The sequence below is a fragment of the Chanodichthys erythropterus genome, chromosome 12 (assembly GCF_024489055.1).
Source record: "Chanodichthys erythropterus isolate Z2021 chromosome 12, ASM2448905v1, whole genome shotgun sequence".
Classification (NCBI taxonomy): Eukaryota; Metazoa; Chordata; class Actinopteri; order Cypriniformes; family Xenocyprididae; genus Chanodichthys; species Chanodichthys erythropterus.
This window is the reverse complement of record NC_090232.1, coordinates 53,399,232-53,414,224: the sequence shown is the minus strand read 5'-3', so window position 1 is coordinate 53,414,224 and position 14,993 is coordinate 53,399,232. Positions and strand designations below refer to the sequence as shown.

The window sequence follows — 14,993 nt, the reverse complement described above, 5'->3', positions numbered from 1 at the left end:
ATGGAAGAATACACCAAACTCACAGGTCAGTGGGAAGCTTGTGTATGAGACTAAAAGAAAAGGGAAAGGGAGGGAGAGGGAATTAAATCCACATATGATAAAATGATGTATCTATAATCTTCTCAGTAAGTTGTTTATTGATTTGTTATTAGGAATGTTTAAACTAAAATGCGAAAGAACAATAGTTTTGTTCTTCCTTTTCTAACAGATCATATTCTTGAGAAAATATTGTACACTGAGTATGATCACAAAAAGATACTTGAAAATGCCCAAAGAGATCTTAAAGATGACCAAACAAAGCCAGATGAAGCCAAAATAATACTTGAAACTGCTGCAGAGAAACTCAGAAAGGGTGCAGAAAAACTTCAGAAAGCTGCAGAGAAAATCCAAAAAGATGTACACAAACTTGAAAAAGACAAAAACCCAGAGACAGCACGAGCAATCCTTCAGGCTGCCCAAAAAATCCTTCAGGAAGAAGATCTTCAGCATGCTAGAGAAAAAGTGATGAAAATTCTCAAAAGGGACCAGCCAAAGTTTCTGGGAGAGGCCAAACTGGAAAAAAGAGAAATCCCAGAGGTATTTGACTGCGTAAAATTAAAATAAACTGCCTAGCTCATTATATTTTCTATTGTAACATTGTTTTCAGTTTGTAGCAGCTTGTACAGGTAATGAGACAAAATATCAGATATTAGTATAAGTGGTATTATACAAGCTGAAAATATTATTGTCATTAGTTTTTGCCATTTGGTGTATTTTACTGTTGATTTTCTCAAACCCTCATAAAGGTAAAGAGTGACTGGAGAGCAGCAGTGAAGACATGGAATGAGGAAACTAGACAAGGTCTGAAAATTGAAGATTTTGTGGTTGATGTAAGTTCAAAAATAAACCTTTAATCTGCATCTCTTGATATCTTCAGTTTAAGTTATCTCTTACATTATTCAAATGGGAATTTTCTCTTATTCAGGTGGTTCATATAGATCATAGCATGAAGGATAAAAACCCCATGGACAGTGTCTATTTCTACCACAAGGGGGCCCCTGACATAGCCTTCCTGAAGAACGATCAGGTACCATGTGACTTGAAATATTAAAAATACATATTCAGTTACCAATTAAGTTTACGAACAAATTATTTACACAAAGAAGCCCATTCATTCCTAACAATCATGTACTGCCTGAAAAAGGGTAAACTATTGCAGGATTTCTCAATTCAAGTCATATTTATTTCTATTGTGTATTCCTCATTCTGTCATTTTGAAGCCTCTGTAATGAAAAACATGTATTAATAATGTTGAAAATAATACACAGTACAGTACATACTATGTAGTGAATTATAATCCCATTAATTTCTGACTCTTGTAATGACAGATGTTCCTGCCAAAAGATTTTTATGAAGAACTGTTTAGAGTGTATTATAAAGGCCCAGAAGTAAAGGAAGCTCAGCAGTGCTTTGAGAAGTGGAGCAGAGAATATTTTAAATTGAAGGTATGACCTGTTGTGTTGATGATACCCTGTGTGTTCATATGTGTGTATGCAGGATGAGCTTTCATTTGCATGTTTATGTTTTCATTCAACTTGAATTCCAGAACAAATTCCACAAAGGCTTGAATTGCCCCTATTATGCTATTTTAAAGGTTCCTAATTTTGTATTGGAGGTTTCCTACAACAGGTTTACGTGTATCCAAGGTCAAAAAACACTTTCATTTTCTCATTATATTTGTTTAATATCACCTTGTTTCTCAAAGGTTCTCAAATGATTTCTCCAAAGCAGTTTGAAGATTCAGTCTCTCTAAACCAATGGTTCTCAACTCCAGTACTGGGGACCCACTGCTCTGCACATTTTATATGTCATTTCACTTACAAATATTTAACCCTTATTTTATGCACCTGATTCAGATCATCAGCCTGTTAGGAAAGAACTCCATGAACTGAACTGAGGCCACATCCAGACGAAGCCAGAGCTTTCCCTGTTCGATCTGTTTCCCCCCCTTCTAAAGAAATATCTGCGTACACATGAAAACCAACTCAAAACAATGCGGTACACATGCCAGATCAGTATGTGGCGCTGTAATTCTGCCACAAAGATAACAGACTAAAAACAGAGAAGCCGAATTGGAGCATGCGCATAAACCTTGTGCGCTGTATTCAAACTTTAGTAAAGCTTAGAAATAAAGCTTTATTTTAGTAAAGCTAACAGGCTCAGTAACTTCTGCAGCACGAACACAAGCATGTAGTTCACTATTGTTGTTGCCGTTACATGATGTAGCAGTGTCTGACTAGGGTTGAGATGTGGGGTGATGACCTAAAAAAATACAGATTGGCTGTACACATGAAAACACAATGGTGTCCTTTTCAGATTTATCTATGCTGGGACCAAGTTTAAAAAAAAAAAGTGGTTTCAGCCTTCCAAAAACATCTGAACGAAATGCCAATACAATACAAAATTGTTGCATACCCTTACGAAAAACTAGTATACTTCAAGTTCATTTGATCAAGTATACTAAAGTAATGTTCAAGTATACTTTATGTAGTAAGTATAATATCAATGTACTAGTAGTAAACTTGTAAGTGTACTATTTTAATACCGCTAGGGACTAAATTGGCCCAATTGAAGTATACGTTTAAGTGTACTATAAGTGTAACAGTAGTAAACTTTAACTAGTTCACATTTGTACTGCATCTGTACTAAAAGTGAACTTATACTAGTATACTAGTAGTTTACTATTTTAATACTAGTAGTAGCTACATTTTTAGTATCCGAAAGTACACTTTGAAATATACTCTCAGTAAACTGCTAGTTTAGTGCAAGTATACTTTTAAGTTTTCTGTAAGTGAACATGAAATCACACTTATAGTTTACTTTTTATATATTATTTTTGCACTTTAAGCATACTTCTATGTTCCTACACAGCAAAAACTGCAGTGTTAAATTAACTCTCCAGGGAGTACATGTGAGACCATACTCAAGAGTGTTAAAGTTAATGAGATAATTAAGTGATTAATTGAGTGATGATTGAGCATTATTGAAGACACCTGATGATAACAAGCAGAATCACCAAAGGAGAAAATCACAATTTTTAAGCCACCATCGTGGAGATGAGGGTTTGCTTTAGTTGAGCTCTTGACCCTTGATTTTTTAAAATAAAATTTTGTTTGGGCTGTTTTAACTGAGTTATAACATCCAGACAAACAAGTGGAAAAAATGATTAGGTGGAGTTGGTTATGTTTTTACATAATCATTATTTGGTCTGAATAGCTGAACTCATTTAGAGCCCAATCTCTGAGTTAGATTGACATTATTGATTACAGCAGCACTGTGATTCTACAGCACAAGATCAGCTTTATCAATATAATCTGACGGATTTCACAAAAAAAAGCAAAAAAAATAAAAAGATCTTTCTTTTAGGCACACACAGACATCAAGAATCAGCCTGTGAATCTCAACAATGGTGAGAATAATAAAGCATGTTGCAGTGCATTCTGGGAGCCACCAATCAAAATTCATCCATGGCTCCCATCATGCATTGCTGCATGAATAAATTATGAGCTGAATTGTCTTAGTAATTTTCTTTATTCTCATATTTTATTTTGTTCCGTTTATGTGACTTTTTAGTAGCTTGTTTTCTAATGTTCAGAGTTGATCTGTTGATCAGAATATGTTGCTTGTCACCGTCCTTGAGATTCACAGGCTGATTCTTGATGTCTGTGTGTGCCTAAGAGAAGTATATATATATTATTTTTTTGGCTCAGAACAACTGTTTGTGAAATACTTCAGATTATATTGATAAAGCGGATCTTGTGCTGCTGTAATCAGTAACGTAAATCTAACTCAGAGATTGGACTCTAAATGAGTTCAGATATTCAGACCAAATAATGATTAGGTAAAAACATAACCAACATCACCTGACCATTTTTTCCACTTGTTTGTCTGGATGTTATAACTCAGATAAAACAGCCCAAACAAAATTTTATTTTAAAAAGTCAAGGGACAAGAGCTCAACTAAAGCAAACCCTCATCTCCACGATGGTGGCTTAAAAATAGTGATTTTCTCCTTTGGTGAATCTGCTTGTTATCATCAGGTGTCTTCAATAATGCTCAATCATCACTCAATTAATCACTTAATTATCTCATTAACTTTAACACTCTTGAGTATGGTCTCACCTGTACGCCCTGGAGAGTTAATTTAACACTGCAGTTTTTGCTGTGTAGGAACATAGAAGTATGCTTAAAGTGCAAAAATAATATATAAAAAGTAAACTATAAGTGTGATGTCATGTTCACTTAACCCCTTAACTGTCACAGTCCCACTGGTCGGGCGCCTCCCAACCAGCACACCCTTGTTTAGCACATGGTTCAGCCCAGATGAAATGAACACTACTCAGTGTGAACACTACAGGCTATTAAATGTAACACTGAATTGGTCTTGGAGTTAATGAGATAATTAGGTGATAACGAGCAGAATCACTGAAGGACAGAGAAACAACAAGAACTACGACTTCAGTCACAGCCTTCGATGAAATCAACTGAAGATAAAAGACATTAAATCACTGAAGATCTGATCAAACAACTCCACAAACAGCATTACCAGCTTCACTTATTACTAACCAGACTGACTTTATTTCTGACAAACATCTACAAAAGTTGTTATTGAGAATTACCAGAGGTTTAGATGTTGATGGTTTGTTGAAAATAATAGTTTTGTTTGATGTCACCATGATCGAGGTCAGTCTTTGCTTTAGTTAGTCAGTTTGACTCTTGACTTTATTAGTGTTAGTTGTTCTCTGGTTGTTATAGCTGTTTGTTATGGCAACAATAACAAAAGAAAATATGATCAGCTGCTTTATGATAAGAACTTAACTGTCATGTAGTGGCTTATTTCACTCATCTAATGGCTGAGATTTATATGAATAAAATGTTAAGTTTGTGTTGACTCTTCTAGAAATACAATGATAAAACGGTTTTAGTCAGAAAAGCTGAATGAATTTTAAAACGCATTGTACACTAAACACTTTAAAACTCCAGCAAAACTTCCTCACACACAGACATCAAGAATCAGAGTATGAATCTCAACAACGGTGACATGCTTCATGCCACAATGCATTCTGGGTGCATCATGCAAAACTCATCCATGGACCCCAGAATACATTGCAGCATTAAGCATGTCACCATTGTTGAGATTCATGCGCTGATTCTTGATGTATGTTTGTGAGTAAATCTCGCCATAGTTCAAAGTGCTTAGTGTACCATCTGTTTTAAAACTCATTCAGATTTTCTGATTAAAACTGTGCTGGATCTTTACATGAATCACATTAAAACACAGTTAGTAAGATATTGCTCATATTAAACTCAGTTATAAGATCAGTGAATTAAGCCACTGCGCAGTGATTGTATTCTTATCATGAAGCAGACACAGCATCAGATTGTGTTTTCTCTTGTTTTTCTTGCCATAACTAATTCAATTACAGCAGCCAGGGAAACCCTGACATTATTAAAAACAAGTCAAACTACTCAACTAAAGTAAACTCTGATCACCATGATGGTAAGATAAAAAAAAAAATCAATAAAACATCATCAACAAAAAAACTCTCTCTCTTAATTCTCAATAAGAGCTTCTGTATATGGAGTTGTTTAATCCTCTGCTGAGATCTGGAGAGATTTAATGTCTTCTTTTATCTTCAGTTGATTTCATCTAAGGCTGCGGCTGAAGTCAGTTGTAGTTCTAGTGTTTCGATTTTTTCTGTTCTTGTTGTTTCTTTCTTTCATTCATTCTTCTTGTTAACAGCAGCTATCTTCATTAATTCTCAATCATCACTCAATCAATTACTTAATTATCTCATTAAATCCAACACTGATTCAATGTTACATTTAACAGCCTGTAGTGTGCTCTCTGAACAATGTTCATTTCATCTGGGCTAAACCATGTGGGCCCTACATGGGTGTGCTGGCTGAGAGGCGTCCCGCCAGCGGGATCGTGACAGTTAAGAGATTAAAGAAAACTTAAAAGTATACTTGCACTAAACTAGCAGTTTACCGAGAGTATATTTCAAAGTGTACTTTCGTATACTAAAAATGTAGCTACTACTAGTATTAAAATAGTAAACTACTAGTATACTAGTATAAGTTCACTTTTAGTACAGATGCAGTACAAATGTGAACTAGTTAAAGTTTACTACTGTTACACTTATAGTACACTTAAACGTATACTTCAATTGGGCCAATTTAGTCCCAAGCGGTATTAAAATAGTACACTTACAAGTTTACTACTAGTACATTGATATTATACTTGAACATTACTTTAGTATACTTGATCAAATGAACTTGAAGTATACTAGTTTTTCGTAAGGGTATGCAGCTAAACGCGTCTCCGTGTGTATGGGCTCTGAATGTGTCACATAAGAGAGACATACAAAATGTGCAGAGCAGTGGGTCCCAAGGACTGGAGCTGAGAACCACTGCTCCTTTCTGTTAGCCTACTGTGCTCTGATTGGTCAGATGGCTCAGTCTGTTGTGACTGATCTGCCATGTACAAATGTTAGCTGAGCTAAAACATGAATGACTTCATTACAGTTTGTAAACTAAAATCTTGTTCCATCCTTTATCATTACTCAAAGTAGTAAGAACGACAGCCAATCTGCAGTAATAGTGGCCCACAACTGATTAACAGAAGTATTTCACTAAGACAGAAATAACGAGAGTTAGCCAGAGACCTAGACAATATAGAACACAAAACTACATATAAACCACGTAACAAAACTATGTTTAAAACACTCAACAGGAATAAAAAAAAAATATTAATCAAACTCACAGGTTGTGATTCTAAGGAGCAAGTTCTTCTAAACTGGGTAATTACTGACCCATCTTTGATGGACACTTGTTTTGCGAATCCTGTGTTGAACTCACCAAGATTTATGAAGCAGTTGTCAGTAAAATAACAGGAATACAACAAAAGATTATAGTGCTGTGGTTTCATTGTAAAAATTATTTCTAACCACTGATTCCTCACATCCTCATCCTTTGAAAGTAAAAATAGGATGAATTTGCTGTCACAGCGCAGAACTCACATCTTCTCGAAATTATGTAAACCACACTAACCAGCTACAGTGTTTGAGGGCGGGTCAAAGTAGACGTTGTTTGCTGGCAGCCAATGAAGAGCATAGGTGGGCATTATGCAAATGTGTTACCGCAAACTCTCAGAAAAAAAGTACAACATTGTACCTTTAGGGGTACAAAGGCACAAATTTGTACCCTTGTGATTTGTAACTTAAGAGACCAGTTTTGTACCTTTATTTAACAGTACAAAAACTGACCCTTGAAAAAGGGGACAAAATTGGCTTTGACAGCGTACAATCATTGACTATAATGAGATATATATATATATATATTTTACACACACACACGCTGAATTAAAATAAGAATTTATTAAATCCTTTTCATTTTCACATTTTACAACATTTCATTTTAAACATTTTTAAACATTCCATATGAGTCCATCTTGCCGGGTGTTAAAAAGTAACACTGAAGCAGTGTTAAAGTTAATGAGATAATTGATTGATGATTGACAATTAGTGGAGACACCTGATGTTAATAAGCAGAATCATTGAAGGAAAGAGAGAAAAAAGGTGTTAATTAATATTTTATGAATGTTTCATTTCAATTCACCATGAAAGAGGTCAGCGTTTGCTTTAGTTGGGCTCTTGACTCTTTACCTTTTATTATTAATTATTCTCTGGCTGCTCCAACTTTGTGTTTGTAAAGCACATTTGTTATAGTCAGAGAAAATATGATCTGGTCACAATATAATTTGATGATATAATCATCATGTGATGGCCTGATGTCGTTTAGAGTCTAAATCTCTGACTGTGTGCTTGATGTGTAGCTTTAATATTAATGATTGTAGTCCTGTGACTTTACAGCTTGAGATCCAACAATAGTATGACTTTTTCTTTTAAGAATAATACATTATGAACTGAAGCTTCAGTGTTTAAACACACACAGACATCAAGAATCAGCATCTGATTCTCAAGAACGGTGATGATAAATAAATACAAAATACTGATAAACAGATCAACTCTGAACATCACAAAACAAGCTACTGTCACAACAAAACAACAGAAAAATAAAAGCAAACATGAACAATCTACGAAAATTACAGGACAATTCAGCTGCATAATTTATTCATGCAGCAATGCATGATGGGAGCCATGGATGAGTTTTGATTGGTGGCTCCCATCATGCACTGCAACATGAAGCACTTTGTTTGATTGTCACCATTGTTGAGGGTCATATGCTGATTCTTGATGTCTGTGTGTGTTTAAAAAACCCCTTCAGATTATAAAAGCTCTGCTGGATCTCAAGCGCTAACAGATTTACTATAAAGAAATAATATAACATCTATATCACCAGTTAATCCTGGATGTCACCAATGAATCTGACCATTTCACAATGAGAAAACACAACCATTATGACTGTGCTTCCCAAAGCACTGTAAACCTAAATTGATCAACTTTGGCTCACAGCACTTTTGGGAAACACAGCTCAGATCAGAGTTTCTCTGGCCATAACAAATGTGCTCTACAAACACAAAGTTGGAGCAGCCAGAGATAAATTAATGTAAATAAATAGAGTCAAGAGTCCAACTAAAGGAAATGCTTTTCACCATCATGGTGACTTCAAACTAAACTTTCATTCAAACATTAACATCTAAACATCTGTTAATTCTCAATAAGAACTTTTGTTGATGTATGACAGAAATCAAATCAAACTGGTTAATAATAAGTGTAATAATGTTTAATGGCTGGAAGTCAGTTGTAGTTGTTGTGTCTCTCTCTCTTTCTCTTGTTGTTTCTTCAGTGATTCTGCTTATTAACATCAGGTGTCTCCACTAATTGTCAATCATCACTCAATCATCAATCAATTATCTCATTAACTTTAACACTGCTTCAGTGTTACTTTTTAACACCCGGCAAGATGGACTCATATGGGATGTTTAAAAATGTGTTTAAAATGAAATGTTGTAAAATGTGAAAATGAAAAGGATTTAATAAAATCTGATTTTAATTCAGCGTGTGTGTGTGTGTAAAATATATATATATATATATATATATATATATATATATATATATATATATATATATATATATATATAATTATAGTCAACGATTGTACGCTGTCAAAGCCAATTTTGTACTCTTTTGAAGGGTCAATTTTTGTACTGTTAAATAAAGGTACAAAACTGATCCCTTAAGGTACAAATCACAAGGGTACAAATTTGTACCTTTGAGGGTACAGCCCCAGTGACAAGCCATTGTACCCCTAAAGGTACAATTTTGTACTTTTTTTTCTGAGAGTGTATACAGGGTCATCATGTGTTTGTGTGTTTAAATTATGATATCTTTCATCTTATGTTCCAGAACACAACCCAGTGAGATCTCACATCAGGTCAAGGGCAGCGATCTCGTGAGGAGTACTGATTAAGAGAAAGATCAACATTAAGGATTTGTTTAGTGGGCTGGGGGAACGTTAATCCTAACATTATAAAACATTACTCACACACTTCCTCTATGTGTGGATGTTTGTTCTTTTTAGATTAACTAAACAAATTTTATCGTCATGGTCATATTATTAACATTCATAGTCTACACTGTAAAATCCAACAAGTTAAGTTAGCTCAAACCATTTGAGGAAACCGGTTGCCTTAAACCATTTGTTTAAAAAACAATATTTATGAGTACCATGAACATATTCATCCACAAACAGAGACTGCCTGAAATCACACCCTATACATGTACTATTTCCTACATTAGTTTACCAATACAATCCACTTGAGAGAGTGAATTCACACATGTGTCCATATGAGCTTATTTCTGAATAAACCTAATGACAGATGACAAAACAGAGGACAAAAAGTGGTGCAATGAAATATCAGTGATGATCAAGTAAAATCATAAAACTACCCAAATCAAAGTAAACAAAGTTGCTAAATTAAAGTGGAGGAAGACTTTTAAACTAGAGTTGACCTCGGATAGACTTAAAGTGCTGATAATGGGATGTTTTAGTTCACAAATATGGTAGAATATTTGAGTGTAATATCAGATTTATATTCTATGTACTTGCTATTATTATTCACACAATGTGGTGTTGATGTCAGATAGACACTAATTAGTGATTAACTATAGAGGATGGTGAAGGGTTGTGCTATAACAATAAACACAGGTAACTGATGGATCATTTAATATCACATCACTCCTTTGGTTGTGTGTAGAGTAGAGATCTGTTACTGATCTCGAGAGAGATTTCAGGGATTTACACATTTTTAGGGATTAAATTGTATACAGAGGCTTTCTAGATCTTAACCTTTGACCTTTATTCAGTTCAGATACATATTTCTTGTGTTATTTCTGGGAAAACAAGTTATTTATGAAAAAATCTTTTGGTTTTCAGTTTGTTGTCATAAACTAAAAATAATAACTGTGCTGTGTTTACAGCAATGGTGGAGCAGTGATTTGTTATCTCTTATCTACTGTAATAAATGTGATCTTTCCTTTATTTTATGTACAAGTGTTTTTGCTTCATGTGTCTCTCTAATTAATCTGTTGCATATGAGAAAGTGCTAAACCTTATCACTGAATTAAAAGAAAAACTATAAAGAAATGGTGTAAATGCAAATAAGTAATGGAAACGCATGAAATGGAAATGCATTTTTGTCACATAGAATATTTAATATAAATATATAAAGACTAGTTTTAATTTTTTTTTGGTGATGAACTAATTGTACACACCTCTTTGTTTAAAAAAAGGTAAACAAAGCATTAAATTTCACTTTATTCATAAAGCAAAGTGCTCTCGTCACTTCAGGAGATTTACAATATAAAATATGAGAAATGTTATGTTGAATCAAACAAATGAACTCTACTGACAAATGCCTAATGATGGAGTTTCTGTCAAATGAACCTAGAGAACTAGAGTTGATATGGCTGATTTGATCTCTCAAGGTTTACAATCTCAAAGAAGGAGGCCAAAAACAAGAAGAGGAAGCAGAACCCTATTTAATGTGGGTTCTGGGAACGTTAAAAACGTCCAGTTTTCTTGACGTTATAGGAACGTTTTTATAAGATATAATGTTCCTGAAACGTTCTTTCAACTTAATTTTGATCTAAAATTCAACATTGTAGGAACGTTGATTTGTAACATTCCAAGAACATAAAATGTTCAGTTTTCTTAATGTTAGTAGAATGTTATTTAAAGGTTAGTGTGATGTTCCTGAAACATTCTTTCAATCATTCAAAAACCTGCTGTGAACAAACACTGAAAGAAAGAGAAATAAGAACACAAACTACAACTTTCTTCAGCCACATCTGCTTCAGGGACAAGGTGATTAAATACACTATAAATATATATTGACACAGAAAAGGTCAGTTAAAAATAATGCTTGGGGCAGGTATCAACCTTAGGTCAGAAACTGCATAAAAGACACTTTCTTAGCAAAGAAACTTAATCAAGTGTAAATACTACACATCCTGTAGCTCAAACTGTAGATCATGGGAAATAAGAATTAGTGCATCCCAAATCGTAGTATGTTGAAATGAGTATTCCAAAGATATGTGGATTTTCTACTTATATTTGTGATTAATAATCAATATCTAACCTGATAATGAGCAGAATCACTGAAGAAAAGAGAAACACAAGAACTACAACTACAAGAAACATGACTGACTGACGTCACAACTGACTAAAAGTAGTTATTTGTTGTTACAATACTTTCTTGCCACAGATCAAACATTCTGAATTTTGATTTCTAAATATATTTGCAGTTAGATACAAACACAGACGTGAAGAATCACTTGCTCCCTGAATGAATCAGCTGTTTTGATCCAATCATTTGACTGAATGATTCAGTGACTCACTTGTTTATGATTCGATTTGATTTCATGATATTGCGGCTGCTAAAATTATACCTGTGGTCCATTGCAAAGACTTCTGCATGACTATGTACAAATTATTCTTAAATACGAACTTGTATGTTTTTCTGTGTCAGGTTTGCTGAAGCGCTCGTGCTAGCTGATCGTGACTTTGAGCGCTGAAGATTTGACATTTTATGTAAGTTATATAGCAAGCACTTCACCTCTGCTTTCACATCTACACAATCTAATCATTTCATCTCTTATTCAGGTGGTTTAATAGTCAGTCATTTAATAAATGTAATTCTTTTATCTTGTTGTTGTTGTTTTCTGATGTAGAAACATATTTCTAGCATGAAAGCAAAATAAAATATATTTAGCCTGTTGAATTAACAGCAAAAATAAGTGTTTAACACACTTTTGGATGCAGAAACAACATTTGTCATTGTTATTTTTGTCTCAAAGACAAAAAGTCACATTAAGTGACAATGTGAGCAATTAATCTGCACTGTTAAAAAAAACTGTCAAATTTACGGTAAAATACCGGCAGCTGTGGTTGCCAGGAATATACCGTGAAAAAAATGTGGAATCTGTAAAAGACAATACGGTATACTGGTTTTGTAACCCTAAATTTTACAGTAGACAACGTATTTTTTTTTTACCAAAATCATGGTAGAAAAAAACAAATATATTTGTCAATTTTACAGTAATTCTATGTAAAAAATGCAACTTTCCATAGCTTTTTTACGGATATTTGCAGTAAAAAAAAAGTTATAATATAATAATATACAGAGGTGGGTAATCCAGGGGTCAAAGAGTAAAAGTCCTGCCATATTTTTATTCCACCCACTGAAGCATTAATGAGATAATTAAGTGATTAATTGAGTGATGATTGAGCATTATTGAAGACACCTGATGATAACAAGCAGAATCACCAAAGGAGAAAATCACAATTTTTAAGTTACCATCATCGAGGTCAGGGTTTGTTTTAGTTGAGCTCTTGATCCTTGACTTTTTAATATTAGATTTTGTTTGGGCAGATTTAACTGCATTAAAACCAACCAGAAAAGCAAAGTTAAAAGATGATCAGCAACATATTCTGATCAACTCTGAACATTAGAAAACAAGCTTCTAAAAAGACACAAAAAACAGCAAAATTTTAATAGTGAAAATAAAGAAAATTACTAAGACAATTCAGCTCATAATTTACTCATGCAGCAATGCATGATGGGAGCCATGGATGAATTTTGATTGGTGGCTCCCAGAATGCACTGCAACATGCTTTATTATCCTTACCACTGCTGAGATTCACAGGATGATTCTTGATGTCTGCTTTTTTTTTTAATCAGAACTCTTAAAAAAAAAAAAAAAAATTGCATTGATAAAGTTGATCTTGTGCTGTAATCAATAATGTAAATCACAAATTGGGCTCTAAATGAGTTCAGATCAAATAATGATTATGTGAAAACAAGACCAGATCATCTTTTAATTTTGCTTTTCTGGTTGGCTTTAATGCAGTTAAAACTGCCCAAACAAAATCTAATATTAAAAATTCAAGGGTCAAGAGCTCAACTAAAACAAACCCTGACCTCGATGATGGTAACTTAAAAATTTTGATTTTCTCCTTTGGTGATTCTGCTTGTTATCATCAGGTGTCTTCAATAATGCTCAATCATCACTCAATTAATCACTTATTTATCTCATTAATGCTTCAGTGGATGGAATAAAAATATGGCAGGACTTTTACTCTTTGACCCCTGGATTACCCACCTCTGATAATATATACAGTAATTTGTTGTTAATTTAACAGTAATAGGATAGACCCTATTATGGTAAATAACTGTAAAAATAACAGAAATATGTTAAACCTTATTAAAACCTTTGACAGTAAAAAACACAGTGAAATTGTATAACAAATTACAGCATTTTATTTTGACCAGATACATTTTACGGTAAATTCCTAGCAACCACAGCTGCCGGTATTTTACCGCTAAAAATACAGTACAATATAACTATTTATGTTCACTGTAAAAAATTACCATGATTTTAACAGTAAAAGACTGTAAAAATGCTGCAGTGAAAAACTGTAAAAATGCTGCGGTGAAAAACTATTAACTGGTTTACAGAAAGTTTCTGTACTATATACGGTGAATAACTGTGATAAATCTAATGGTACATTTAATGTAATTTTATGGTAAAATACCATTAAATTCACAGTTTTTGGAAGTGAAAAATAACAATTCATTGTAAATATTACAGTGAAAAACCATAAATTAACATTCCCACAATTCCCTGCGTGACACTTCACATTTGATATATTTTCGTTGAAATAACTCTGTTTCTTCTTAGTTTTTCTCATTTTTTTCTAATCAGTTATGTACATTAGGGTTTTATGTTACATCTAATGTTGTTAAATTAATGTTTATTGCATTTTTAAAATGTCATGCATGTTACCATGATGGTGTTTAGTGTGTGTGTGAATGACACTGTGTGCACCTTCTATACGTTAGTGTTGTTTTTCTCAGCTTGTGGGAAAGCTGCTTGTGATGAACTTTGATTCATCATGTGACTCTTATCACCACTGTGTTTGGTGACTGTCAGTGTATTATAAAGGTACAAAACAGATATTAGTACTTCATTAGGTTGGTAAATTAACATTATATCAGTTAATGAAATACCTTATTTTACCGTAAATTTAACAGATTTTTTTTAATGTTGCTACTGTATTTTTTACGGTAAAGTTCTGGCAACCACAGCTGCCGTTTTTTTTACTGTAAATTTTACTGTGATTTTTTTTTACAGTGTATTACTGTTAAATTAACAACAAATTACTGTATATATTATTATATTATAACTTTTTTTTACTGCAAATATCCGTAAAAAGGTATGGAAAGTTGCATTTTTTACATAAAATTACTGTATAATTGACAAATATATTTGTTTTTTTCTACCATGATTCTGGAAAAAAAAAATACGTCGTCTACTGTAAAATTTAGGGTTACAAAACCAGTATACCGTATTGTCTTTTACAGATTCCACATTTTTTTCACGGTATATTCCTGGCAACCACAGCTGCCGGTATTTTACCGTAAATTT

The 14,993-nt window shown here is 33.4% G+C and overlaps 1 long non-coding RNA gene across 1 annotated transcript; it reads left to right on the top strand.

Annotated features, from left to right (window-relative positions):
* Positions 1 to 786: 786 nt before the first annotated feature.
* LOC137032917 (uncharacterized) lies at positions 787 to 1,438 on the top strand. Its single transcript, XR_010896761.1, has 3 exons — positions 787 to 869; positions 965 to 1,066; positions 1,368 to 1,438. It is a non-coding gene; the product is annotated as an uncharacterized lncRNA (long non-coding RNA).
* The last annotated feature ends 13,555 nt before the right edge of the window (positions 1,439 to 14,993 follow it).